Source organism: Neofelis nebulosa, chromosome 2 (genome assembly GCF_028018385.1).
Source record: "Neofelis nebulosa isolate mNeoNeb1 chromosome 2, mNeoNeb1.pri, whole genome shotgun sequence".
NCBI lineage: Eukaryota > Metazoa > Chordata > Mammalia > Carnivora > Felidae > Neofelis > Neofelis nebulosa.
Window position 1 is genome coordinate 90,074,219 of NC_080783.1, and position 25,480 is coordinate 90,099,698.

At 35.2% G+C, this 25,480-nt stretch overlaps 1 protein-coding gene across 4 annotated transcripts in view; it reads left to right on the forward strand.

Annotated features, from left to right (window-relative positions):
* The window catches only part of LRP1B (LDL receptor related protein 1B), a 1,890,044-nt gene that overhangs the window by 1,334,498 nt on the left and 530,066 nt on the right, over positions 1-25,480 (forward strand). The gene's annotated exons all lie outside the window — the stretch shown is intronic.

Here is a 25,480-nt window from a genome sequence, read left to right on the forward strand (position 1 = left end):
ATTTGTTTTAAGTAGGTGTTAACAAAATAAATGAATCGTTTGCTCTTTAGGGAGCCCTTGAAAGGCTTTAACAAATATAACTCCTAACAACATTTGATTATACTTTTCATAGGCTCACTTCACAGATTTGAGGTCATCATAATAGCTTCTATGGAGATTCCCAGTACATGGATAGTTTGTCTTGGGAAAGCCAAGGTTGACAGATTAAAATGCTTCCAGCACCATCTGAGTATCAGAGAAGGTCATATTTATTTGCTTAAGAATGAAAACCGTGTAAATATTGTTGGGGATGTAGATGTTTCCAATGTTCCCACAAGAGATTCTATAAAAAAACAGTTACAATGTCCTGTCTCTCTGCTGACTGAAGGAAATGCTAAGCTAATGGCAAAAGGAATTAGTCTTTACCTACTGATTTCTCTGTTTTTTGATGTTTTTTTTTTTTAACACATCTATATTCTTTTCAGCAAAATATCACTTGGTGTAATGACTGATGTTAGGATTTATTAAAAATAAAGCATATCTTTTAAGTGGCCAACTCCTGATTTCAGCTCAGGTCATGATCTCATAGTTAGTGAGATTGAGCCCCACATCAGGTTCTATGCTGACCGTTCTCAGCCTGCTTGGGATTCTCTCTGTCCCATCTTCTCTATCCCTCCCCTGTGTGTGTTCTCTCTCTGTCTCTCAAAATAAATGAATAAACATTAAAAAAATAAAGCATAGATTATCTAGCACTTAGTTTGCATAAGTGTTTTGAATTTCCTCAGATATATAATATACCTCATAAATAACGATAGAAATGTGAAAAGATATATATGTACAATAAATAATTGGCTTGCAGAAATCATGAAAAGCCCCTTTTATTTCTGTTTTACTTCCTGAAATAAAGGAAGGCAGGTTCTCATGGCATCTATGGGATATTATTAATGATAGCAAGTGACAGGCTACGAGTGTGGTGCGTTTGTCTTGCTATGAACTTAAGGCTGAGCACTCACAGATTCAAAATACAATTCAGTTTAGAAGGATCCTATATGTTGTCTTCTTATGATAAGGTGACAAGTCTGATGACTTAAGAGTTCTTGACTTTAATAATCCACCTTAAGGAGTCATTTCCTGTTTTGTACAAGGCAAGTCCGCTTTACATGTTGTCAAATGCAGGGTTTTGTTAGTTTGTTTTGTTTTTAAATCAAAGCTTGCCAAATATTTCTCTCCCTCTGACTGTGAAAAAAGCTACACCTTAGGTTTAAACAAGTCCTTGCTTCTTGTGAAAAAATTTTCCTCCCTTTTTTCCTTTCCTTCTTTCTTTTAATCCTCTATCCCTTTCTCTGTCCCTTGAGTTCAGTTTTCTTCCATTACTGATACCTATGCCCCTTTATTTGTTTTGTTGCTTGTTTGTTGGTCTGTTGGCTTTCTTTTCACAGTCTAGCTAGGTACTTAACAACTTTTGTTTGGGCTACTGCAATGGCCCCTTAACCTTTTTTTCACTCTCTGAATCTCCAGTCTCCAAACTACCAAGACCTCCTATGTTCATACCCGCTGTGGTGCCACCTACTTCACCATAACATTTCAGGGGCTGAAAAGCACTCACAGCTTAACTCCTTTTCATTCACCAAAAGTTGTCTGTCAGGGCATTATTAGTTTCACCTTAGAAAGTCAATAAGATTTGTTAAAACCCAAAGTATTATTAGTCCCACCTTATAGAAAAAGAAATTTAGGGTCACTGGTATTTGTGAAAATTCATTCCCCTGGGACTCAGCTCAGATCCTGACTCAAGTGCTGTTTCCACCTCTAGGAAAAGCCTTCCTGGTCATAACTTGATGTTTCGTGTGATGCACCTCTACTCCTGCTTCTGACATTCAGGTGCGATACATCCAGGAAAACTTTGCCTATATTTGATTACACCTTACTTCTTTCTTTTCTTTTAAACCTTGTTTATTTATTTTGAGGAGAGAGAGAGATAGAGAAAGAAAGAAAGTGAGAGTGCAATCTGGGCAGGGGCAGAGAGAGAATCCCAAGCAGGCTCCATGCTGTCAGCCCAGGGCCAGACAAAGCAGCTGGATCTCACGAATCATGAGATCATGATGTGAGCCGAAATGGAGAGTTAGATGCTAAACCAGCTGAGCCACCCAGGCGCCCCAATGCCCTACTTATTTCTATTTGTCTTTCTATTTCTTGCTCCTGTACGAATTTCCATATTTATCATCTACCCTAATGGGCGAAATGCTGCCCATCAAGGCCCACTTCAATTTTTACCTCAGTGTGATTTGAAATTTTTCTCTCTTCTGAACCCCTTTGTATTTTCCTAATGTAGTAGAATATATATATATATATATATATATATATATATATATATATATAGTTGTTTCTAATGTGTGAATCTGTCTCACTTCTCCATAATTTGGGACATTTTATTCATATATGCATCATTCATGATACATAGCAAGATGCTTTACACTGAGTACATTTCAATAAGTAGTAATAGAATGTATGAATAAATAAAACAATGACCATTTACATGCAAAAACATCTGTCACAGCAATCAAAATGTATTTTCAAAGCATGCATGTTTATGCAGAATGATCACAACCATAAGTCTAATATAGAATTTAAATATGTATTGAAATAAACTTTAAAAGAAAATACTTTATAATATAATGATTTGAATTGGAAAGGGAAAAATGAGGAATAAGATAAAGGTGTAAAATATAGTCAATGATTTCTGGCACATAATATATATATATATATATATATACACATGCATATAGAAATGTGAGAAAGAAGGGTTATATTGGATTGTGTTTGTTCTCAAAGAAACTAAACAGCTTAATGGAAGAAGAAAATCAAATACAAACACACACAAATAAAAGACTTCCAAAATGAAACAAAAACTTTAGTGTTTGGAATGTTTTAGGCTCTTAAAGGTAGTCTCTCACAGCTGGGTCTAACAGCATTATTCTCTTTAATAATAATAATTGACAGTCTAAATAAATCATTCTAGTATTTAATTTACAAATCTTACCTCATGTAATTCTCCAGCAGTCTCTAGAGACAGGTAGCATTGGCCCCGTTTATTCAAGAGGTCCCAGCAGAGGGGTGCCTGGGTGGCGCAGTCGGTTAAGCGTCCGACTTCAGCCAGGTCACGATCTCGCGGTCCGTGAGTTCGAGCCCCGCGTCAGGCTCTGGGCTGATGGCTCGGAGCCCGGAGCCTGTTTCCGATTCTGTGTCTCCCTCTCTCTCTGCCCCTTCCCCGTTCATGCTCTGTCTCTCTCTGTCCCAAAAATAAAAAAAATAAAAAAAATAAAAATATTAATTGTTTAAAAAAAAAAAAAAAAGAGGTCCCAGCAGAGTCTCAGCTAGCTTCAATTAATCACTCAGGGTTACCTAGTTAATAAATAGTGTAGCAAGTTTTCTAGTCCATCATTCCTAGACTTTAATGTCTGTGTTTCTTCTAGGAATTTGCCCTGTAGACGTAGTTACACTGAGATGTATATATAAGAATATAATTTTAAATTGTAGTGAATACAAAAGTGAGGGGGAAAAGCTGTATATCTATTATAAAGGACTAGCCAAATGAATCATGAAATATCTGTACAGTGAAATGCAGTGCAGCTATTAAATATGGGGTACATCTATACATTGATGTGAACTATTACCCAAGATATATGTTTTAATTATAATAGCTAGGACCAAAAAGTCTGTAGAGATTGCTCCAATATTTATTATATGTATGCATTTCTTCACTTAAAAATACAAATTTAGATGTGCTTTTAAATCATATTTTTGTCCATTTTGCTGCACTGTTTATTTCAGTGACTATTATTTACAGAGCATCTACTCTCTAAATGTACACATACTAGTGCTAATAGGCATGGTACCAATGCAAAGAATGTATCAGGACTGCAGTGTGACTGCTGGAAACAATGTGGAGTGTCCACGGTCAAAGCTGGGTTTTCTAACGTAATTCTAACTTCAAAGTTAGAGCTCTTTTCACTATGCCAGTTATTCTCAACCCAAGGCAATTTTGTCCACCAGGGAACATTTGGGAATGTCTGCAGCATAATGCACACACAACTGCTAGGTAGAGAGGTTGCTGCTCTCACTCTAGTGGGTATAAAACAGGGGTACTGGTATACATCTTATAGACACAGTGTAGCCCCCTGTAACAAGGAACTATTTGGCTCAAAATCCCATCGTTCTGAGGTTAAGAAACCTCTATATCAAAAACATTCCTTGCATATTCTCTCTTTTAAATGTAACAATGAAAAAGGAATTTGGATTTGTGTATCTTATGTTTATACTTACCTTGATCTTATCTATTGTGTATTATGCAGGCAGTAATTTATTTGTCCCAACTTTGATTCATTACTCATTCAACAATTCATCAAGTGACTATTATGAGCCAGGCGCTAATTTAGGTACAAGGAATACAACAGAGCTTACAGCAGGTAACGAATCCATCATTAAGGGGCTGCTATTCCCAGTGGGAGAAAACAAGTATATAAGCAACTACACTACTGAAATAAAGTGTGTCAGGTGGTGAAAGGTACTAATGGAGAAATTTCAACTGGGGCATAAGAATGAGGAGTGCAGAATTGAGCTGAGAGGAAGGAGCCAGAAAAATTACAATTTTAAGTAGAGAGGTCGTGGCAATTTTTACTAGGAAATGACAGTTGAACAAAAATCTGAAGTGAGTGAGATTCAGGAATCTGGGGGAAGCACACATAAGGCAGAAAGAACAGGAAGTGCAAATTGACTATTTGACCATATTTGTGAATACCTGTTGCTTTTAGATGGCGAGCCCAAAACATTTTTTTAATGCCGTAGGCATGCAATTTACTTTCCCACTCCATGAAATTTTATTCTGCTTAATTAAAAAATGCTTGATATTACATTTGCTACCACTAAAGCAATTTACCAAAATAGAATACATAGTTAACTTATGCTTATAGTATGAGCTAGAAGTAGTAATTTACAGTAACTTCTGTAAAGGAAAGATTTTAGCTTTCATGTTTAAGAAATTCTTAATGATGACGAAATCAGTTCTGCTGCATGTGTTTTCTTTATTTCCAATTTATTACATACAATGTTACTGTTGATAATTATGCATTTTAATAGGAAAGAAGAGAAATTTCTAGTAAATGTGATTCTTTCAAGCTGTTCTGGTTAATGTTTATGGAAATTAAAAAAAAAACATTAAATCAATCATGTGAAGAAAACAATAGTTACTTAGAACACGTAACTTTGAAGAACTCTTAGTTTGTTGCTTTAATTTCAGAGGTTTTAAAATTAAAAGCTTTAATGATTTATATTTTTTTGGAATTGTTTTTATGTCACTTAAACTTATCCAGGGTTAGAAAGAATATTAACTTATTTAAAAAAAAAGATTGAAATTTTTTCAGAGAATGATTTCTAGACACCAGATCATATATTTATAAAATATTACTCAGAAAGAATTCATGAAAAATGGAATATAATATTTGAAAATGATGCTTTTAGTTAAGGATCGTTAAAACAGATCAGAAAAATTACCCCAGTTGCTATCTCAAGGGTTGAAAAAATGTGAATGCTCTTAGACATATGAATGATCATCAGTACACTTGTATTAGATGTTTACATAATTATTGTGCTTATACTTGAATTATGTAAGCGTATTCTACTTAAAAATATCAGTAATGGAAAGCCGAACAAACAACATATCATTTAAAAAGATTCAAATGATATTCTGTTTACTTAAAAATTGTGTTTACATCTACTTTTCAAGAAAAAGATCCAGTGACTTGTTACACTTATATTGCATCTCTATCTGTAATTTGACATATGGAAACCAGTTTATTTTAAATGCACTATAATTATGCTATATATTTAAAGTAATTCTCCTTTCAAATCATACTTTTCAAAAAGGGGTAAGATACTTTTTAGTGTACACCAAGCAATGTCACTTAGTGTAAAGAACTTCAAATATATCCACCTAAATTTTCTAAGCCATCAGTCTTCTAATTGCCATAACACTATTCATTAAAGTAATGGTAATATATGAAATATATCCAGGCAGTTTGCCCAGCACTAAGTATAGTACATAGTTGTCTCCTCTAAGTACTCAAACCACCATTAATGAAAACTAATAGCCCATCAAAATTTACATTAAAAGTACTACGAGAAATCTCCAAAGGACTATATGTGATACTATTCCAGCAATTTTTGTCACCTTAAATTGCTGTGTTCCAATATGTTGCTCTTCTTAATGCTAATTACCTAACAGAATGGATAAATACTACAATTGCAAAGTACATCATAGTACTATTTTTGTAACTGGATTATAATTAGTGATCAGAGAATGTTCTCGTTAACATAAATGGTGTAATTAAATCATCTCAGCTTTACCATACTTAAAAGCATTATATAGTGATTGTCTCCCCTTTGTAAACTATTAAAGGTTAATTTTTCTGGAATCATTTTTCAGGAAAAATAAATTTACATTGTTCATATTTATAGCATTAAAAAAGTGTATTTGAAAATGCATATTTTTTAGTAGAGACATAATTCTCTATATTGCCCCATGTCTCCTCTTTCATTTAAAAAGAAGAAAGTGTTTAGACTAGAAAAAGGCATATTTTAGATTTATAATAGATTTTTGAGTTAATATAATTACAACAGCAGTGTAATGAATATTGAAAATGAATCAAGAGAACCAAAGAGGTCATTCCACAAGTCTGCCACTATACTACACGTATTATCTAATGTTGGGATGTAATACATAACTTGGAATCATAGTAAGATTTGGTGAATATTATTCACTTAAACTGTAGTTAAACATTAGGATTTGACCCTTTTTTGCTATTTGGCAATTTTGTTCAACTCAAATTAGACTTAGATGGCATTTGATCACAAAGGATTTTCTGGGACCGTCTATACCTAGATTTAGGTAAATGAAAACCAAAATATTGTATCTGGGCATCAGTATGTTTAAATTTCTCCCCCCCCCCTTTATAATTAGCATTAGACCAATTTCATTATAATGTGAAGAGAATATTAAGCATTACAAAGTCAAAATAAATGTCCTCATTAATTTAATTCTAATTAATAGTGTTCCATATTTAAAACTATAACCATTCAAGGAATATCCTGAGTAGTATGGGGAAAAAAATGAAAGAGCATAAATCATGTTCACCTTTTAAAAATACTGTGCTTTTAAATTTTCAAATTATATGTAAAATTGTTCCATGGAGCTTACAATATAGATGTAGCAAAGATGGAAAATACTCAAAAAGGCCAGTGATGAGATTATTTTGTCCTGAATTTACTCCAAATGAGATTATATGTGGGAGAAAAAAAGACTGTAATTGTGGAATAGAGGTAAGAGCTTTGCCTAAAAGATTGATGAGATTTAGAACGATAGGTAGGTGACCCAGAAACCTTTAAAAGAAGACTCTTTAGTTAGTGTAGTAGCAATACAAAAATAATACATGTGGCATAGTAAGATCTGCTAAGATTTGAATTTGGAAGAAAAATAAATTTGTTGTTGTTGTTGTTGTTTATTTGTTTTTAAGGATGATTTGACCTGGTCATCACCAAGATTGCCTTTAATGGAGGCAAAAATATAAAAGACCTCTTAAGTTGGCATATTTCTTATATTTCCATTGATAGACAAAATACATAAAAGCTTTTTTATAGAAAGTAGGAATAAAATATAGTTTCAGTAAAATTTCAAAATTATTTAACCATGTTTTATTACTTGAAAATTTAGGGGAGCCTGGGTAGCTCAGTTGGTTTAACCTCTGACTTTAGCTCAGGTCATGATCTCCAGGTTCATCTGTTTGAGCCTCTGCTGGGCTGTGTGCTGCCAGCTCAGAGCCTAGAGCCTGCTTTGGATTCTGTGTCTCCCTCTCTCTCTGCCTGTCTGCTGTTCACGCTCTGCCTCTCCCCTTCTCTCTCTCTCTCTCTCTCTCTCTCTCTCTCTCTCTCTCTGTCTCTCTCTGTCTCTCTCTCTCTCAAAAATAAATAAACATAAAAAATAAGTATCCCTTTAAAAAAAGTTATTTGGACAACCAGCCCCCTTGAGAGATGTATTTCCTTTTTTGAAACAGTTAATACACCTCCAAATCATTTTCCATGCAAATTAGATCTAAGCATTAATATATGTGTGTACTTTGTGTGCATGTGTGTGTGTGTGTGTGTGTGTGTGTGTATTTTTTTTTCTCATGATACTGTGCCATCTAGATTTGTTCCTGGGAATTCTGGTGTGAGAAATCTAGTCAAAGTTGGAGATTACTTGGTGTAGAATGACAAAAATCACCTCTCCAGATCATCTTTTTTCCTAAAAAACATTTGTATCAATAAGGTGACAATTTTTTCTTTCAATCCCAAATGTAATGATAAATGTATTATTTGCAAACTCAGAATTATATTTCTTTTTCAGAAACATTATATTGTGATTTATTTCAAACATAGAGTCCTTATCTAGTAGTTCTCTAGATATAAAAATGAGGGCATAAGAAAATGATCACATAAGGATACTCATTCTGAACTTCTCCATAAAGGGCACATGCATTCTTCTTCACTTTGTAATTTATATTTAAAATATGACATTTATGATTTAATAAATTATAAAATAAAGAATTATAGAATGATTTTTACTTTACAAAACATTTTTTTAAATTTTCTATTTCAAGAGCATGCTCCAGCTGGCAAATATCTATCTCATCCAACTCAGTTGAAAGTATTGAGTTGCAGTCACATAATATTTTGCTGATTATGTAAATGGCAATTTTTTCCCCTGATAAGTGCCATGACATGGAGGTTTTACATGTTTTTATTTTTAAGTGAATGCATATATTAAATTATTTGGGAAGGGCAAAAACATGTCAAATGGGAACACCAAAGATTATTTGTAACTATTCTTAACCTTTTTCCCAATAATTTATTTATATTTAGACCCATACATATATTTCTATATCAGTGCATTTTTTCATATTAATCATTTGTCAGTATCAGAAGAGTTGGATAGTAACTGCAACAACAACATTCATAGTTCAATAATAAGGACAGAACAGCAAATTATCCCATTTAGAACAGCCATTTAAAGCAATTTGAAAAATAATGGAATCTTATAATATACTGTGTGTTCAAACCAGAATAAAATGCCAGTTGGTTAATTCTCATATTAAAAGAAAAAAATTGCTCAAAAAGCACACTGCAAAGATGACTTAAGTGAAATTTAAGTTAAATAATATTAATGCAAATACAGTAAATTCTTTTAAAAATGGGCAAAAATAGTAACATTTTAAAATATCAAGAATTTTTATTGTAAAACTGTGGTTTAAGGCTTAGGTTAAAATTTGACATATTTAAAAAATAATTATATATAAGCTTCATTTCACTTCTCATTTGTCTTAAACATTGCTTTCTCAATCAATGAATGTTTCTACAATATCATTTCTATGTTTACCAAATATTCTACTGTATGCCTATATGATATTTCATTTTTTTTATGTTTATTCATTTTTGAGAGACAGAGAGACATAGTGCGAGTGGGGGAGGGGCAGAGAGAGGGAGGGAGAATCTGAAGCAGGCGCCAGGCTCTGAGCTGTGAGCACAGAGTCGGACATGGAGCTCGAACCCACAAAGCAGGAGATCATAACCTGAGCTGAAGCCGGACATTCAACCGACTGAGCCATTCAGGTGTCCCTATGTGATATTTCATTTAAGTAATCACCTATATACAGTTAAGTTTTTAAAGTTCTTTTCTTTGTCATTTTTTTTTTTGAAATTATACATATTGTGATGGCTGTTCTAATAACTATTATTTGCTGAGCTTAGGGTACAGTTTTAGATGTAGCATTTCTAGGTCAAATTGTTTACAAACTTTTAAGGCTTTGCCATTCATCTTCTTTTGCTCTCCCAGATATTTTGTCAGTTGATAATAGCAGTGGTACTATTTTGGCCTGCTCTCTCTCCTCACTTGAGCTATCTGGTTAGACGCCTAGTTTTCTTTATTTCATTCAGAGTGGCATGGTTCTCAGACCCTTCTACAACATGACTGTTATCTTCTAAGCCTAGTTCCCGTATTTCAGACTCTTTCCAAAAACTAAAAAATATGACATGCACATAATAATAAATATATATTTAGGACAAGATCTACTGAGATTAATATTTCCTGGGTGCTATTTTATGTGGTATTTGATTACTAGGAACAGAGAGTTTCATTTTGCTTATCTCTGTTTGGAAAACAGTAGACTTTCCGGGAAGTCCTTGCCAAAGAGGTACTATTTGGGCTTACACTTGAATAACAAGAAAGATCTAGCCTTGTAAAAATTCCCAAGGATGATTTTCTGGGCAGAGAAAATAGCAAATAAAAAGGCCATTAGGGCCAAAAATGCTTGCATGGTGTGGTTAATGTGGCTAGAGTGGCAATTTATTCTAAAAGCCAGTTGAAGGGTTAAATAGGAGTTTTATAATCAGATATATTTTAAAAATATTATTTCAGAGTGTGTGAAGAGTGGGCTATGGGAAAAGCATGAATAGACACTAGAAAACTTCAGGAGGCTGTCATAGGAGTTCAGGTGAGAGACTGTGATAGCTTGGACTAGTGTGGTACCAGTAGAGGAAGAAGGAATGGAGGTCTTAGAAAGACTGTGGATGCAGGTAAATAGAATGTATTTTAGAGGTAAGGCTCACATCTGCTTTCAGTTTAGGGTGAATTTTCTCTCAGTTGTGCTTCTCAGCCTGGTCCTTCAAAATGTTTCAGACTCTTCTTAAAATAACTTCCCTGAGATACTGTTAACAAACTAGTTGATATGGGATAGCTACGACTGCCATAACAAAACACTACAGACTGAGTAGCTTAAACAGTAGAAACTTATTTTCTCACAAGTCTGGAGGAGGGAATTCCAAGATCAAGGAGTCAATAGGCCTCCTTGGCTTGTAGATGACAGCCTTCTCACCAGGTCCTCTTGCGGTCTTTACTCTGTGCTCATACTACTGACCTTCCTTCTTCTTAAGCTGAAGCCAGTCCTATTGAGTTAGAATCCCACCCTTCTGACCTTATAAACCTTAGTTTCCTTTTTGAAGATCCTATCTCTTAATGAAGTCACATTAGGGGTTAAGGCTTCAACATTGAATTTGCAGGACATGCAATTCAGTTCAAAAGAGGAAGATTATCACTTAACCCTCTTTAAACCTTTTTTAAGTAAGGGGGGGGCCTTAACACGGGGAAAATTATTCTCTTAAATCTTTCATTTAAGCAATGTATAAGTAAATATCAAACAGAGAAGTTGTTTTCTTTGAACACGGATAATCTCACTTGTTTAGAATTACAACTGTAAATCAAAGTTCTAATATTTTATTTTCCCTACCCTAATAGGTCATCTAGGGTACAACTTGGTGATCACCTTTGGAGTGATCACTACAGGCTATTAGCATAATGATTTTACACTGTCAAGAATTACACTACTAATTTCAACCAACTCCCACATTCATGATTATGACTAGTATAGAGGAGAAAAAATAATTTTCCATTTACTCTTGTAGGTTCTTGGCTGAGAGCCCCCTATAATAAAAGGGAAATTAACAGGAGAAAAAATAATTTGTATGTGTGTACAAAAGCCCCCTAAAGATAGGAGCCTTGAAAGGCAGCCAGATGATTGAGGTTTATATATTATCCTTAGCTAAGGAAAGAGGCAAGTGTCTTGGGCTTCAAAAGGTAGAAGGCAATTCATGGGGGAGGTGAAAAGAGGAAATATTTGGTAAATGTTACCTTGCCATGGACAGAAATGTTTCTCAGATAAAAAAGTTATCGCTGGTATTAGCTCTCTTCATGGTACAGGCCTCCTTTCGAAACATAAATGTCATTTACAAAAGGCTAACTTGTACTATCTTCAGAGCTTCTCCTGTGTCTTCTTTTTCCCAAAATAATCGGCTTAAAAAACCCTTACGACAGAGGTGGGTATTTTCAGGTTGCACCTCATGCCACCCTTCATTACCCACAAGAGAAGTAGTATAAAATCATAGAAAAGCAATGCAAATCCATCCGCCATCTTAAAAAAGTAATTCCACACGGAGTCCTGCTAATATTGAGTAGGAATATTTTTATCAATTGTTTATGTAATAGAATCAATATAGTCACATATATGTTTCAGATTTTATGTTGACTCATTTGTTTATTCAACAAGCTACCCATTATTGTCTTTAATATTCAAGTCATTTCGCTAATACTTCATATATTATGTGGGTGTGGAAGAAGTTTTCTCATTTTATACATGAGGAGACAAATATTGAGGAGACAAATATTGAAGGTCCAAATAAGTTTCTCAGGATCACCCAGAGAGTAAGTGTCATAGCCAGGCATCAAAGCAGGTATGTATGACTCCAAATTACATTCTCTCACCTATTATGATGACTCTCAGCCAGCTTTAAAAACTGTCCATGTGCCCGGCATTAGCATATGTATGGAAGACAAGAGTTAATAAGACATAATTCTTGCCCTGAAGAGTCTTAACGTTTTAAATAAGGAGGCATAAATGTAAATTAACAAAGTGTTAGGGGATTATGAATGTTACAATAGAATCATACACAAACCACAGAACACAAAGGGTCAGGTGAACCACTCTATTTTTGGAGGGCAATCAAAGATTCCAAACAGAGGTATCATTTGAGCTGAGTCCAAAAATCTGTATATGTGCCCATTATGCAGATAATGGGAGTAGAAGTGAGTGTAGCAGTGGAGGTAAGGAAGCAAACTGAGGGCAAACACAAAAATGCATAGAGATGTTTGAGAATCATCATTTTGGAAAATCATGCAAACTGTCAACAATATGTTAGCCTATTACCTGGGATAATGGAAAATGGAAGGAGGACACAGGTGGAACACAGTTCAGGCACAAGTAAACACAACTGTGATACACGATGAATATTTAATACAAATGTATTCCATCAAAATGTTCAAATTGTCTGCTCTATTTGAACCACGTAGTTTGCTCTTTCCTCCCCCTACTCCTGCTCTTTCTCCACTCCCTTTTTCTAAGGAAAACTGTCTTAGATAACATCAGTTTTCATTGAATAAACTCTGCTTTTTATTTTCTAAACACCCCAGCAAGCAGTTATTTGGAGCTGCTTTGTCTTTGTCAGCTAATTCCTCCCTCTCACTATAACTCTCTCCATCATTGCACGGATACTAGTTCACTGGCAACACAGTCAAGCCATCAACTTGGAAATTAAATTACCTACCATTCTCAAGTTTTTCTCCCTATAACCTCAGACTGCCCCCTCAGCTCTCAATGAGGCAGTGCTCTCACTGTAACCATGAATCGAGAGTGTAGGGCCATATCTGTCAGTTCAGGGTCACAAAGGCTTCAACACAGAATGCTGGGCTTTGTTCTGCAGGGCTCTCCATACCACCTTCACTGTCCTTTTCCAAATTCTATGTTTAAGAAAAACAACAAAAACCAGGTCTCAGCAGAGCAAAGAGACTTATAGTTCCATCAAAGCCATAAGGAACAGATTTTTGCATAGTTCCAGACAAAGTAGAGGGAGCTGCTCCTGCACAGAAAAGCAACTAACAGGCTAAGAGACTTATGCTGTAAGCAAACATAGCCACCTCTAATGGTCCAGGTGGAGGGGCGTTTCTGATTTGCAGTGGATACAATGTAAAAATGTAATAGTTCCTATATAATTGGAAATGATAGACTTGTCCTGATATGTACATATTTCTCTTATTCACAGCAGTTTTAATTATTTTTCTTTACAAATAACCCACCTTTTGGTTATTTCCTTGCATGTTTTTGCCATAACATGGTTAATCTATCCCTGGAAAATTGGAAGTTGACTGTGATTCAATATTCCTGGAACATAGAGCACTAGGAGCAGTAACAGATCTGGTGATGGAAAATTCATCAGGCATCAAATCATGGATGGCCTTTGTGCCCTGCTTAGGGGGTTGGCAGGGGAAAGCCACTGGAGAGTTTTAAGCAGCAGATTTGCATTGAACGCTCAGATTTGCTTTTTGGAAAGATCACGCCAGTGTTTGTTCAGCAATGAGAGGAGAATGAGAAGTGCTGAGGCCTTCAGCTAAGCAGTTTCATTGGTAATGGAGAAGAAATAAAACATTCTGGATGTAATAAGGGTGAAAAATCAAGTAGGCTTGCTCAGACTCCCTGGCACTGAGGAGAGACCATGGAGGTGGTGAGGGACCAAAAGATGACTGTCTGGTTTTATCTCTGATGACTAAATGGAGGTCATTCAGTTTGAGAAGTTGTTTTAGTTGTTTAAGGATGCTATAACAAAAATTAGTACAGGCTGGGTAGTTTATCAACAATTATTTCTCACCCTAATGGAGGTTGAGAAGTCCAAGATCAATGTGCTGGCAGATTCTATGTGTGGTGAGAGCATGCCTCCTGGTTCAGGTAGCTGTCTTCTCCCTATCCTAAGATGGAAGGGGTGAGAGAGCTCTTTGGGATGTCTTTTGTAAGGGTCCTAATTCCCTCTATGAGCTCGATCTTTACTATCTGATCACCTCCCTGGTCACCTCACACTGGGGTTCAGGATTTCAACATATGAATCTGAGGGAAGGATATTAACATTGAGTCCATAACAGAAATTTACCAGGAAAGGAACATACATGGGAAAAATGAAATGGATTTTATTGTGGTAAAGTTTGCAGTGACTATTTTATATTTAGGTAGAAACATCTATGCAGTTGTATACACAGACTGAAGATAAGAGGATAGTCTGGCATAAGGTAGAGATTTAGGCATATGGTGAAGACATCATAGAGATCATGTGGTGAGAGCCCACTTTCTTGCTTGCAAATGGCATATTCTCCCATGATAGCAGAAATAGGGCTAGCTCTATTTTTATAAGGTCATTCCTCTCATCATGGAGGCTCCTAATTACCTCCCAAAGACCCTATTCCCTCATACCATCCCATTGGGAATTAGGGTTTCAATGTAGGAAGAATGCAAATATTCAGTCTGTAGCAGTTGAGAATGAAAATCAGGATTGGAAATAATTTTGTATCAGACCTATCAAGGCATGCTTAATTGTCTTCTCAATGTTGATGTTGCAGTTGAGAAGGCCAATGCTATTCTGCTATTGGGTCCTTTGATTTATTAACTAAATTTTCTCTCTAGAATTTTTTTCCCCTCTTCAGTTTTGGAAAATAATGTTAAATTGTTTTTTAATCACTTTTTGCCTTCTGTTTTTCAGCGATCTATTTCTGAACTCATTCCATTTAGATGGTGAACTTTCATTTTCTGTTTCTTTTTTTTTCCTTCTTATTTTCTTAAGGATGTTTTTCAACTTCAAACTTTACATCAAATTTTTTATTTCAGCTAGAATAGTTGTAGTTTCTAGGGGTTCAACTTTTGCTTTCTCTGTTCCTTTTTTTTTTAATTCCCTCCTCTTCTTGCTTTAAGAATGTAGTTCCTATTATAACTTTGAGTATATTAATTTGTATTTTGTTCTGGTATATATATATATATATATATATATATATATATATACCAGAGGTATATATAAATATATATATATATATATATATATATATATATATATGGTATATATATATAAATATATATACCAGAGGTATTATATATATAATATATATATAGTGTATATAATATATATAATATATATATAATTATATATATATTTTATATATATATAATTTTTTTTTCTTTTGCTTCTGTTTCCTCTGAGTATTTTTCCTGTGTATTTACTTAATTTGGTTCTTGGTCATGGTGTAGTCTTTCTTCAGTTACGTGATGTATCTTGACTTCACCTTTCTAATGATGACTGGAAATTCAGCATTAAAGAAGCAGGGTTTATGTAATAGTAAGCATCATTAAAAATAGCTATACCAGGATGCTTTGGGGAGGAGAATATTCTTCGGTAATCAGCTTCTTCAGAGCATTGGTGAGACAGTTTCCCCCAAAGAGGAAAGAAACCCTTTCATCACTCATGTGGGAGATATTAGCCTGAATGCCAGCTTCCTCAAAGCATGGGGAAGGGGAGAGAGAGGTCTTGTGGCTTAGGGCTTAGGTCTGTTGTTTTTTATGGCCACTGCACCTTAGAATAGCCAGGAACATTTGGAAAACCCATAGGCCAAAACAATTCAATAATAATCTCTGGGAATGGCTTTCAGGTGTTATTTTAAAGGTCCTCCAGATGATTCTAATGTTTACCTAAGGTGGAGACCCATTAGACCAACAAGCATCAGCATCACCTGGGAACTTGGAAATGCAAATTCTCAGGTGCCCTCTCAGAACTACCGAATCATAGACTCTGGAGTAGGACCCAAAGAGTTGTGTCTTAACACACCCTCCAGATGATTCTATGTCATTCTCAAATTTGAGAACCGCTAATATAGATTCTCTCTTAATCCGTGTGTTTATTTATAGTATACAGACCCTGAGCTGTGTCTTATTTTCATTGTCTTCAGTGATCCTCTCCAGAGGGTGTATCTCTAACTCTTTGACCAGGTTTAAAGAGGATCACTCTCTTGGTTGTGTACACTTGGTTCTAACTCCTTAAATAGACGAAATCCATCATGTTTCTTTCAATGGCATGTAACTCCCTGTTTTTACAGACCTTTAGGTTCCCAGTTTCTGACCTGTTCTGAAGTTCTGCAGTGCAGACTAGTTTACATATGGCCTCCTCCCTTTGAAGGTCTAGATTTTCATTTTATCTGTAAAGTCAGTCACCAATTATAATCTGCTTGTAACCTACTACAATTTTTATAGCCATGGCCTTTATTTTCCTTTATAAAACCCTCCTTGTCTTTATAGGTTTATACCTTATTTCATTGCTTTCTTGTAAATTTTGGGGTTTCAGAAGAGAGTGGAGAAAATAGAATTACCAGATAAAATGCATGATACCCAGTCAAACTTGAATTTCATATAAATTAATAATTTTTATATATGCAATTTTTAGGATATACTTCTACAAAAATTATTTGTCATGTATCTGTAATTCAGATGTAACTGGGCATTTTATATTTTAAATGTAAAGGGCTAGTTTTTGAGGAAATGCAATTTTTAAATATGGATCTCAACAGTTCTGGTAAACTTAAATAAAGTACATATTCTGAATATTTATAAAACAGCTATTAATTTTGATAATATATTTAAGCAGGAAAGTATTATTAAAATTTTATAATTATAATTTTAAAATGTAATAACTGACACATACTTCAATTGTTTATTTTGGGGCTGAACTTCAATTTATATTTATCAAGTAATATTTGCATTGCAAGGTATAGTGTTATTAGATCTAGTGGGATACCATGTCATACAGAGCAATGTAGTGGAAAGAGCAATGAAATTCAGTTAACACCAACTGAGAGTTAGCACCATGTGTGACCTTGGAGAAGGTCTGCTGTGTGACCTTGGAGAAGGTCACCTTCTGACCTTCTGTTTCCTCATCTTTAACAACAGGAGGTGTATTAACACATCACATCTCATTTATGATGATTAAATGAGACAGTCATATTTGCTTATGTTCAGAGCCTAGAAAAGGCCCTGGAACTTAGCGCTGTTCAGTAAACTTATTTCCCTTTTCTCTCTTCTCTATCTCTTGAGTGAAGAGATTGTATGGTAGAATCAATTTATATTTGTTATTTATGTTAATTCTTCCTTATATTTCATAAATACCTTTATTAGCTCTATTAGTAAATGTATTTTTTTGCTAGGGCTAACATAAAGTCTCACAGACTGAGTGGCTAAACAGAAATTGCCTTTCTCACTGTTTTGGAGCTTGAAGTCTGAGATCAAGGTGTCAGCATGCTTGCTATTGACTGAGGCATCTCTCCAGGACTTGTAGATGGGTGTCTTGTCCTCCCTGCGTCTTTCCTGTGTGTGTATCTGTGTCCTAGTTTTCTCCTTCTCTTTATTTCTCTCTCTTTATTCCAGTATAACCTACAGTGTTATAGTAGTTTCAGGTGTACAATATAGTGATTCAACAATTCTGTACATTACTCAGTCCTTCTAATCTTCTCTTCCTATAAGGACATTAGTCATAGTGGATTAGGACCCATCCTAACGAACTCATTTTAATTTAATTAGCCCTTTAAAGTCCCTACTATCTCTAAAAACAGTTACACTCTGAAGTACTGGAAGTTTGGACTTCAACATATGAATTTTGGGAGACACAATTCAACCTATAGTGGTGGAGTAGAGATACTCATAATTACTTGCATTAAGTTAAGGAAGTAGTCTTTGAATTCTAGTAATTTCTGAAGATTCTAGTATATTCAAGTCAATAACAGTGTGAGAAAGAAAAAGTGGAAGAAACAAATGTGATTCTAAATAATACATAGTCAAAACCAAAGTTCTTTGTGTTAGAGATACTTGAAAAATATATTTAAAAAGAAATGTTTTCAAAAAGATAATATCAACAGGGAATGGGAGAGATGGCTTTATTTAAATGTTTTCTGAGTTATGATTTGTTACGGGAGATATTTTTAGGGATATTTATTTCCCCAGTCATTTCACATGTATTTAGGAAATTTCTAAATCGTGCTCAGTTCAAAAGAATGCAAAGCACTGTGAAGAACATAAAGAAGTACAAGACAGGATCCTTGTTCTCAAGAGCTTTCATCTCTGGATAGAGACTCAAAATTAATACAAGTGAAAAGAAGGGAAAAGCAGTAATTAAAAATAAAACTATGTGATTCCGTCTGGAGACGCCTCAGCATCAGTGGGAAGGAAGAGTCGATGTGAGATATGCCTAGTCTGACATACTTTGCTGCGGGACAGAAGGGTTCTACTTGTGCAGTGAAGGGTGCCTATATTGGAAGCACATGCTGACAAAGATGGGCAAACCAACGTTTGTAAAAAATGGAAACATGCCTATTTTCACCATAGCACTAATAGAAGTTTTTAGTTATTTTCTTTCCTAATTTTTGTTAAAATTGTGATAAGAATACTTAGCATGAGATTCACCCTCCTCACAGATTTTTAAGGGCACAATACAGTGTTGTTAACTACTGGCACAATGTTGTACAGCAGATCACTAGAACATACCCCTTTTTTTATAACTGAAACTTTATACCTGTGGAAGAGCAACTTCCCCTCTCCTTCTCTCCCCAACCTCTGGCAACCATCATTCTAATCTCTGTTTCTGAGTTTGACTATATTAGGTACATCATATAAGTGAATCTTGAAGTGTGTGTCCATTTTTGACTGGCTAATTTTACTTAGCATGATGTCCTCAAGGTTCATCCATGTTGTTGTATGTGACAAAATCTCCTTTTTTTTTTAAGTATTAATTTCCTTAGAGCAGTTTTAGGTTCACAGTAAAACTGAAAAAAAAAATACTGAGATTGACTATATATCTCCTATATTCTTACATTTATAGTCTCTCTCGTTATCAACATTCTGTACAGGATATTTCCTTCTTTATTAATGCTGAATAATATTCTTTTGTATGTATATACCACATTTTGTTTAATCATTCATCCTTTAACAGACATTTAGGTTGTTTCTATATCTTTGCTATTATGAATTATGCTGCAATTAACATTGGAGTGTTAATATCTCTTTGATATCCTGACTTCAATTCCTTTGAATATATACCCAGATGTATGGGGTTGCTAGGTCATATGATAGTTCTATTTTTAATTTTTTTTGAGTAACCCCCATACTATTTTCTGTAGTGGCCTTGCCATTTTACATTCCCAGAGCAATGTGCAAGGGTTCCAATTTCTCCATACCCTTGCTCACATTGTTGTCTTTTTTATTTTTTCTTTAATCATAGCCCTCCTAACAAATGTGAGGTACTACCTCATTCTGGTTTGGATTTGCATTTCTTTGATGAGTGGTGATATTGAGCATATTTTCATATACATGTGGGCCATTTGCATGCCTTCTTTAGAAAAATGTTTATTCAAGTAATTCGCCATTTTCAATCAGGTTATTTATTTTTTTGCTGTTGATTTGTAGAAATTTCATTTATTTCTTTCCTGTTTATGTATTTCTCTCTCCCTCACTATAACATAGGATCTATAAAAGCAGTCATTGTCTTCTCTCATTTTCCCACTACCTATATAGTACTTATAAATAAAATAGATGCCTGATATTAGTTGAAAAATGAATGAATGAATATTGTGAGGTCACAAGAATGGATTAAACACAAGTACTAGAGAGAAGTTGGAAAGAAATTTTAGGTGGAATCAATTCAAATTATGTCTTGATTTTAAAACTTGGTAAAGAATTTTAAATTTGAGGCAGTATATAATCAGGAAATTAGAAGAATCTTGAGCAAGGATGAGGGATGATGAAAGGTATGTTTTCAGAGGGCCGCAACAACCTAGAATACTTTTTCTAGGCTATCTGTAGTCCTTTTCGTGCTGGTCACTACTTAGATTCATATTATCCAAGTCCTCATGGTCCTTCCTGGGCATAAGGTTCTTTGGTCATGGTCCTCAAAGACATGGTTCTTTCTGTTCTGCCTCTCCTCCCATTTATATGACAGCTTTGTACTGCCCCAACAGAATCCAATTGGTTATCCATAGAGACATTTCACAGAGACAGGGCATAGTTTTGTGCTACTCTTAGAAGCCTCTCCTGCCCTGAAACTAATCTAGATTAGGTTACATGGCCACCTCTATTGCCCAGGAGGCTGCAAAAGAATGTGCTTGGCATTTCGAGTGTTGCGTGTGGAAATTATTCTTCTTTAGCAGAATCGACAGGAAGGAGAGCAGCTGTTGAGTAAACAACATGGAGTCTGCCACAGGTTGACTAGCTTATAGTGGTTAGGGATAGAGGTATTTTTCTTTTCTTCTTCTTCTCGTGTCTTCTTTTCTTTTTCTTTCCTTTTCTTCTCTCTTCCTTCCTTTCTTTTCTGTCTTCTAGTCAAGTCTGATTTTTGCAATAATGAATAAATCTGTGAAAATATGTGTGTAAATTTCTGTGTAGACATAAGCTTTTAACTACTTTGGGTAAATAACACAGAGTAGATTGCTGAATCATATGGTAGGAATATTTTTGATTTTGTAAGAAACCACCAAATTTTCTTCCAAAATAGCTGTAACATTTTACATTCTCACCAGCAGCGTATGAGGGTTTTTGTTGCATCACATTCTTGTTGGCATTTGGTGTTGTCAGTGTTCTGAACTTTGGCCATTTTAATAGGTGTCTAGTGGTATCTAATTGTTATGTTATTTTGCATTTCTCTGATCACATATGAAGTGGAGCATCTGTTCATATGCTTGTCTGCCATCTATATATCTTTTTTGATGAGGTGTCTGTTAAGGCCTTTGGCCCTTTTTTTCTTAATTTGGTTGTTTTGTTGAATTTTAAGAACTCTTTGTATGTACTTTTTTGTTTAAAGCTTATTTTTGAGAGAGAGACAGAGCACAAGCAGGGGAGGGGCAGAGAGAGAGGGAGACACAGAATCCGAAGCAAGCTCCAGGCTCTGAGCTGTCAGCACAACATGGGGCTCGAACCCACAGACCATGAAATCATGACCTGAGCCGAAGTCAGACATTCAACTGACTGAGCCACCCAGGTGCCCCAAGAATTCTTGGTATATTTTTGATAATGGTCTTTTATCAGATGTATCTTTTGCAAATATTCTCTCCATGTCTGTGGCTTGTCTTCCAAGTACCTTGATAATTTCTTTTGCACAGAAGTTTTACTTTTAAAAAGTCCATTTTATCAATTACTGGTTTCATGGATTATGTCTTTGATGTTGTAACTAAAAAGGCTCAAAGTCATTTAGGTTTTCTCCTATATTATCTTTTGAGAGCTTTATAATTTTGCATTTTACATTTAGGTCAGTGTTCTCTTTTGAGTTCATTTTTGTGAAGGGTATAAGGTCTGTACCTAGATTCATTCTCTTGCACGGAAATGCCCCGTTGTCCCAGCTGGAACACTGTTTAAGAGACTCTGTTTGCTCCATTGTATTGCCTTTGCTGCTTTGTCAAAAATCAGGTGACTGTATTTACTGAGATCTTTTCTGGGCTCTCTATTTGATTTCGTTGATTTGTCTATTGTTTTACCAATACCACACTGTAATTACTGTAGCATTATAGTAACTCTCTTCTCCATTTCATTCATTTTTGAGCAATATCTGCCAAATACCTACATCTGAAGAGGCATAGATTGTGGGTCAGTTGTTCTTTCAAGTAAAGATGATATTCTATGAAAAAAGTAGGTCATTTTTATAAAAAAAACAAAACAAAAAGGAGATAGATAGAGGGGGGAGGCACAAACCAGGAAACATAACCTTAACAATAGAGAACAAGTTGAGGGTTACTGGAAAGGAGGAGGGATGGGTTAAATGGGTGACAGGTTAAGGAGGGCTTTTGTAATGATGACCACTGGGTTGTAGTAAGTGATGAGTCACTAAATTCTGCATCTGAAACTCACATTACCCTGTATGTTAACTAACTGGAATTTAAAAACTTGAAGAAAAAAAAAGCTAATTTTCCTGGAGGTTAAACTGCATAAGTACATTTCTTCCAGACAATCATGATTTAACATGCAACAGAAGTGCTTTATGCACACTTCCCATTTTGCCACACAGATTATTAAAAAGACATGTACTAAAAGATCAAGATTTAATAAAATTAGTGCTTTTTACTGATCAATTCAGAACATTCTTAAGTAAAACAGGCTGATTTATTCATTTATTTATTTTTTTGTAAGTGCATAGCAGTAGACAACCAATGATTTCTAGTCAGATTAGTGATACTGACTATTGGACTTTTTAGACTAATAGTCTACTTGTCTTTCTTCTTCTGTCATATTATCTGCCTTTTTCTTTGTATTATGGAAGATTTTCTCAAACACATTTTGTCGTCACTCTATTTTAAAACATTTTTATTTAGACAAGATTTTTTAATGTTCTAAGAGGTTTCTTTAATTGGCTTTTCTCATTGAACTGGAGATTCTTGGTTCCCCTTGATATGTAACAAAGGAGAACTGGGTGTCTATCATGGATTTCCTCTTTATTTTATGAAAATAAAACTCTTTTTACTTTGTATCTTTCTAGAGAGGGGGTGTCTCACCGGGAGCTCTGCATGCCATTGGACACTGACTTGCAGATTTTGCTTTAGGTAGGAGCTAGGGGTCAGGTTTTGCCTTCCTCAAATGCCAGAATGAAGGGAATGTTATTGCGAGACACCAGACCTAATATTTCAAGCCTGTTTGCTGAGTATTTTAATTTTTTTTAATGTCTATTTTTGAGAGATTGAAAGATAGAGCACAAGCAAGGGAAGGGCAGAGAGAGAGAGGGAGACACAGAATCCTAAGCAGGCTTCAGTCTCTGAGCTGTCAGCACAGAGCCCACCAGAGGCTTAAACTCAGGAACCGCAAGTTCATGACTTGAGCCAAAAGTCTGACACTTAACCGATTGAGCCACCCAGGTCCCCCTGTTTGATGAGTATTTGAAAAAAGAGCTATGGTCATATTTTTATTTGAGAATTTCTATTAGTGGCTATCACCCTCTGTAAACTCAGGGCAAGGGGTTACAGACATGGTGGTGGTAGAGGATATTACATATAAAAATATCTTCACTTAATTATTCTATTTTTAACCTTTATTAGCACTCCCACTGTACTATTTGGAGGCTGAAATCAAGGTCATCTAGAGTTCTGTGGAGAGTGATGGCTTCCACTTCTCTATTGTAAAAATCACATTTTATGTTATCTTATTTTCACTTTTAATTAGAGTATAAAGTAAAATTGAGAGTGGGGGAAAATTAACACTCCAGGTTGCAACTTAACCTATTTCTCCATCTTTGATACCATCTATACCATTATAAAATACCATCTTTTATACATTGTTTATAGGTCCTTAATTCTCTATGAGTGTATACATGGATTTTTCTGCTTTGTGTTTCTAAATTCCTATCACAGTGGCACATTGAAAAAACTGAAAGGGAACATACATGGGTCTAGTCTACTGTACCGTTCTATACACCTTTTAATAAGGTCTCTACAGGGCCCCCTGGGTGGCTCAGTCAGTTAAGCCTCTGACTCTGGCTCAGGTCATGATCTCGCGTTTTGTGAGACCCAGCCCCATGTGGGTCTCTGTGCTGACAGTTCAGAGCCTGGAGCCTACTTTGGATTCTGTCTCTCTCTCTCTCTCTCTGCCCCTCCACTACTTGAACTCTGTCTCTGTCTCTCTTTTAAATATAAATAAAAATTTTAAAATAATAATAAATAAAGTCTCTACAGTAAAATTTTCTATTCACAGTGAACTTTTACCTTGTTATGTCAATTCACAAGTATAAAACAAACCCAAAAGTGAATGGGCTACTCAATGTCATCAGCATAATCTAAGCTCCATATGCATATGTCAAGAGAGAAGACTATAAACTCCATCCATCTATAGAAGGGGACACTAGAGATGAAATTAGCACCAGCAGCTCTGAAATCAGTGCTTGTTATATAATCTGGGGCCTCTATTTATTGTATGACCCGGGGAAAGCTACTTAATATCACTTTGCCTCAGCATTCTACTGTAAAATGGTTTAATAATAGTAGTACTTAGGGATGCCTGGGTGGCTCAGTTGGTTGAGTGAACGACTCTTGATTTTGGCTCAGGTCATGATCCAAGGGTCGTGGGATTGAGTCCTGCATCACGCTCTGTGCTGAACGTGGAGCCTGTTTAAGATTCTCTCTCTCTCTCCCTCTGCCCCACTATCCCACTTGCACTTTCTCTGTCTAAAATAAAATAAAAATAATAAAGAAATAATGGTAATACTTGCCTTCTAGAATTGTTTTGAAGATTAAATGTATTAATCTACCTTCAGTGTTTACAAATGTGTATTGTACAAAATCAAATTCAGTAAGGGGTGATTATTGTTCATATCTGTATTAGTATCCTTCTTAAATATCTGAAACTAGGCCTTGGTTTAGTCAAAATATCATAGCATTTGAATGAGAATAAATGAACTATGAAGGTAAAGAGTTTTTTTGTTTTGTTTTGTTTTGTTTTTTTCACAAAATTAATTAACCTTTGACTTCTAGGTAAAAATTAATGCGGTCCCAATTGTTATTAGTTAGGCTTTTGTTGAAAAGTCTAAATTGTTTAAAACCTTTATAATTTTGAACTTTATTTTGAATTACTGCCTTTCCTTAATTTTTTTTAAAATAAATGTTTATTCATTTTTGAGAGAGCATGTGAGCAGGGGAGGGGCAGAGAGAGAGGGGGACAGAGGATCCAAATCAGGCTCTGCACTGGTAGCAGAGATCCTGATGTGGGGCTCAAACTCATGAACTGTGAGATCATGACCTGAGACAAAGTCCAATGCTCAACTAACTGAGCCACCCAGGTACCCCTCTTTAAAATTTTTAATGCAGTCAGCATGGAGTTGTAGAAAGAACACAAGTTTTGGAGATAGGAAGACAAAGTATAAAAATTTGATTGGGGTGCCTTGGTAGCTCAGTTGGTTTAAGTATCTGATTCTTGGTTTTGGCTCAGGTCATGATCTCACAGTTCGTGAGATTGAGCCCTGCATTGGACCCTGCACTGACAGTGTGGAG